We start from the raw sequence: 5159 nt of genomic DNA, 5'->3' as shown, positions 1-5159 counted from the left end.
GAAAGGGATGCTTTGAGGAGGGAACAGCTATGAAGAGACCCACAGCTGCTGAACGTTCATCACTCAGTTATTTTTCACTCATCGGATCTTGCTTCCATAGTTTGGGCAGTCAGTAATCTTAGAGCTGAAGGAGTCGACATCATCTCCTCCAGATTCCTCATTTTGCAGACTGGTGAAGACGGCAGGCCGAGGTCTGCAAATGTCTGCTGAGAGACGCTAGCCCTGGGAACTCTTGGCTAAGCAGTGCAGTGCCTCGGTTTCCCAGGGGCCTGCTCTACTCAAAGGATAGGCTTATTTCATCGATAAATCAACCAAGCATTGGTTCAGCACTTTCCAAGTGCCATCCTGGTGCTGCGCTCTGGAAATTCAAGTACAAGGAAAGAAACAAGTTACGCTAACTCCTTTTGTTTATTCTCCCTCAGAAAGTCTGACGTGGCTTCTGCCCCCAGGGAGCTTGGAATCCAGTCTAACATATAATCTTGAGGGAAGTGTACAAGTTCAGGGGTGAGGTGACTTGGGTTTGAATGCTAATTCAAACTTAGTACCTGGGTAAGTTATTTCACCTCCCGGGTCTTAGCTGACATCTCCAAATGTAGCAATGCAATAAAACCACCATTTAGCACACATGTTGAGAGCAATGCTCTAGGCAGGGGGGGTGGGGGAGGCACAGATTCAGGATGAGACAGAACCCCCTCCTGGAGAGGCCCACAGCCTAGTAGGACAATAACATACCAACTCAGGTGCTTGTCACACAATAAAATGAGGTGGTTGGGTGATCCCCGGACTCTCAGTTCTATGGCCCTCATAAGAAGGCGTCCAATGAACCATGTGGAATTGGAGGAACCTGGGAATTCTGCCTGGGAAAAGTTTTGTGTGCATTGTATACATCTCATCATCTCCAGCCTGAAATGTCATAGGAAATATATTTGTGGGATTATAAATGGAGAACTGTAAGAGACCCAAAGGTCATCCAATCCAACCCTTTCATTTTACAGAAAGAGAAACAAGCCCTGAGAGTGCAGTTATTGGCCCAAGGTCACATAGAGCGACCAAGCAGGGATTTGAACCTAAGTCCTCTGACATATGTCCCCTCTCTTTCCCTTGGAGCAGGTGTCCTCTGATACCTCTGCCTTACATGAGTTACTTCATTTCCCTTAGATTAGAGGCCATAAAAGAAGGTGTGAAACAGCTGGGTTAATTACAAGCATCATTAGCCAATATGGTAGCTGTTCAGTCGTTTTTCAGTCCTGTCCAACTCTTCATGATCCCATTTGGGGTTTTCTTGGCAAAGATGCTGCGGTGGTTTGCCATTTCCTTCTCCAGCTCATTATACCAATGAGGAAACTGAGGCAAACAAGGTTAAGTGACTTGCCCGGGGTCACACAGCTAGTAAGTGTTTGGGGCCAGATTTGAACTAGGTCTTCCTGACTCTAGGCCCAGCACTCTATCCACTGTGCCACCTAGCTGTACAATATGGTAGCTAATGGTGGCCATTAGATTGTAAGATCTTTAAAGGCAGGGACTGTCTTTTGCCTCTTTTTGTATTCTCAGCACTTAGCACAGTACCTGACACATAGTAGGCCTTTAATCAGTGTTTATTAATTGGTAGGTGAATTCTTTTAATCAAAATAAACCAAAACACTTGAGGTGTTCCCTCTGACCTATAGGAAAGTACTTTGTTGCTCTATCATGGTCAAGAATTCTGAAATCCCCTTATCCAGCCATGATCTATTGGCTTTCCATCTCTCCTGTCTTCCCTTGCCACACTCTGCTCCTTGCCCACATCATGACCTCCAATCGGTTCTCTCCCAAGCCATCTCCCCTACACTAGCCAATTCTTCTCTTTCTCCCATCTCCACCTCTTGGAGAACCAATTGAACTCTACATTGTTGTTTTCCCTGGAGTCCCTCCCCCTCTTATCTGGCTGAATATAATTATGACGACATCCAGCCAAGCCTCATCCTTGGGACAAGCCCACCATTTATCTCCTTTGCACCTACACATGTGCTGCTGAACAAAGGGGGAGGAAATCACTCAACCTTTCTGACTGGGTCTGTAGAAATGCTGTGTGACACAGCCCGATTTGGGCCCTCACTGCTGCATGGCAATCCCACTACACCTCCCTTATCAGCTCCCTATTCCACTTTCCACAGCAGCTCTTCCAAAACTCCCACGGCTCCCCTCCTCTCACTCTCAGCTGAAAATCTGAGGCTTTCCACTGTGAGCCTCCTCTTCTCTCCTCTTCTTCATCTCCCATCACTCTGGGCCTTCTGTGCCTCTCCCCCCCTTCACCCTTGTCTCACATGAAGAGGCAGCCTTACTCCTCACCAAGGCTAACCCCTCTACCTACTCAAATGATCCCATTCCATCCTGGCTCCTCCAAGAGATCTCCCCTTCTGTCATCCCCACTCTATCATTTTCAATCCCTCCCTCTCTTCTGGCTCCTTCCCTGCTTCCTACAAACATGGTTATGCCTCCCCAATCCTGAAAAACCCCTCACTTGATTCTTCCATCCATGTCCTTTAACTCTTCTTCCCTTTGTGGTTAAATTCCTCAGAAAAACCATCTACAATTGGTGCCTCCACTTTCTGTCCTCTCACTCTCTTCTTAACCCCTGTATTTCAGCTTCCAGCTTTATCATTCCACTGACATTGCCCTCTCCAGAATTACCAGTGGCCTCTTCTCAGTCCTTATTCTCCTTGCTCTCTCTGCAGCCTTGGACACTGGATCACTCTCTCCTCCTTGATGCTTTCTTCTCTCCAGGGTTTCAGGACACCCCTCTCTGCCAGTTCTCCTCCTCCCTCTCTGTCTCCTTTGCTGGATCCTCCTGCAGATCACTTCCTCTAGTGATGGTGTCCATCAGGGTTCTGTCCTGGGCCCTCTTCTCTTCTGCCTTCAGAATTAGCTCCCCTGGACTTCATTACCATCTCTGTGCTGATGATTCCCAAATCTCCCTTTCTGGTCCTGCTGTCTCTGCTGACTTCCAGTCCTGCATCTCCAACTGTTTTTCAGACACCTGCAACTCACTGTATCCAAAACAGAACTCCTTACCCTTCCCCCTAAATCCGCCCCTACTCCTACCCCCCTATTATTGGAGAAGGTAACGCCATTCTCCTAGTCCCTTAGGCTCCCAACCTGGGAGTCGCCCTGGATTCCTCACTATCTCTCACCACCACCACCCCGTATCCAACATGGAGCCGCGGTCTATTGATTTCATCTCTAAAGCATCTCTCCAAAACAGCCCCTTCCCTCCTCTGACACAGCCCCTGCTCTAGTCTAGGTCATCATACCTCATGCTTGGACTATTGCAACAGCTGCTGGGGACAGGGGCTGCCTGCCCCAAGTCTCCAATCTTCTTTTCGGCCACCAAAGTGATTTTCTTAACGCACAAGTCTGCCCATGTCACCCTCTTATTCAGTGAACTCCAGTGGCTTCCTATCACCTCCAGAAGCAGATACAAAATCCTCTAGCGTTCAAAGCCTTCCATAACCTAGGCCCCCCAACCCGCACCCTTCCATATTCTTATCCCCCAGGCCCACCACAAACTCTTCAATCTGATGACGCTGGCATCCTTGTCTTCCACAAACAAAACTCTCCATCCTGTGGCTGCAGGCATTTTCTTTGGCTGCCCCCCATGTCCATCCCCCCCCATGCCTGGAATACTCTTCCTCTTCATCTTCTGCCTGCTGACTTCCCTGCTCTCCCTGGGGTTTTAAGACCTAATTAAAATTTCTTTGACACAGAAACCTTTCTCAACCCTTAAATCCAGTGCCTTCCCTCTGTTAATTAGTTTCTATTTATCCTGTGTATGTATCCTTATTTTGTATATATTTGTTTGCTTACTGTCTCCTCCGTTAGAACGTAAGCTCCTTGAGGGCAGGGACTGTCTTCTGCTCTTAGCACAGTGCCTGACACACAGTAGCGCTTGTTCAGTGTCTACTGACTACTGACTAAGGGTTCGGATCCTAGACTCCAGGCTGCTAGAGACCCCATGAGCATGGTCATTACCACTGGACAGGTCCCTCTGAGATTATCACCTGTCTACACTATCTACCTCATTACTAACAGTGGGGTAGGGTGTAGAATGTGATGGATTCTGAGTCAGAGGAGCCAGGTTTAAACATCCTCTTTTTCACTTTCTAGCTGTGTGACCTGGAAGTTCCTTCCCCTGTCTGGCCCTTACTTTCCTCTTGTCTGTATGAGGGGTCTGGACTCAATAGCCCTTGAGTGTCTCCCAACTCCAGACGTTTAAGCTTACGACTGCACTGGTGCTCATCCGGACGGGGAAGGGGAAGGGGATTAGCACCTACTGTGTGCCAGGTTTCCTGCAGGACCACACCTTACCATTCCAAACATTCAGCCTAGCAGGAGGAGGGAGAGTCTGCTCCTCCCCCCCCAGGAGATCCAGGCTGGGTTTCCTGGCCCCCGCCCCGAGTGCATCAGGAAGTGCTTCCCTTCTGTAGGTCTCTATCCCTGACTGCTATAGTCATTTTCTCTCTTCCCAACCCAGAGATGACGGAGCCCAGCTGCAGCTCCTCCCCTCCTTGTCCTTTCCCTATTGGCCTTTCACAGACCCAACAGCAGCATGATGTCACCCCGGCTGCTCCTCTGCTTTCTGTCCACTTCCTGCCCACTTGGGCAGCCACTCCCAGACCCCAAGGAGAAAAGAACAGCAGTTCTCTTTAAACCCTTGGAAGGCCTGTGAGGCCAGGAGGACGCTCCTAGGAGAGATCAAAACCAATTGCTTCAGTGCCCAGCACTGTCTGTACACACCCTGGTGAAGTGTTGACAACTCTTTCTTTGTCTCTGTTGGCCAGTGCTCTATGGTTTCCCACCCAGAAGGGCCATTGGAAGAGTGGTTACAACAAGCCCAGAGGGCCAGCTGGAGAGTCCCTGAGAGGACCCCTTCAAGAGCCAGCATCAAGGCTGGAACAACGTGCCCTAGAACCCAAGGACAGACCCTCTCCGCTTCCTGTCATGGACTGCTGACTGTGGCGCCATCTTTCTCGGACCCAAGAATGCTCCTAATAAAAATAAGCAGAGAAGCTAACTCACTTGATGGTTTCCACAACTAACCTGTGTGGCAATAGAACTAGCCAGCTGACATTCCCACAGGAAAATGGAAGGAAGACCTGGGTAAGGGGCTGTGGCAAGATGCC

The sequence above is a fragment of the Phascolarctos cinereus genome, unplaced genomic scaffold (genome assembly GCF_003287225.1).
Source record: "Phascolarctos cinereus isolate Bilbo 61053 unplaced genomic scaffold, phaCin_HiC Scaffold_3;HRSCAF=262, whole genome shotgun sequence".
NCBI classification, from domain to species: Eukaryota; Metazoa; Chordata; class Mammalia; order Diprotodontia; family Phascolarctidae; genus Phascolarctos; species Phascolarctos cinereus.
The sequence above is the reverse complement of the archived record's forward strand: the minus strand, read 5'-3'. Positions refer to the sequence as shown.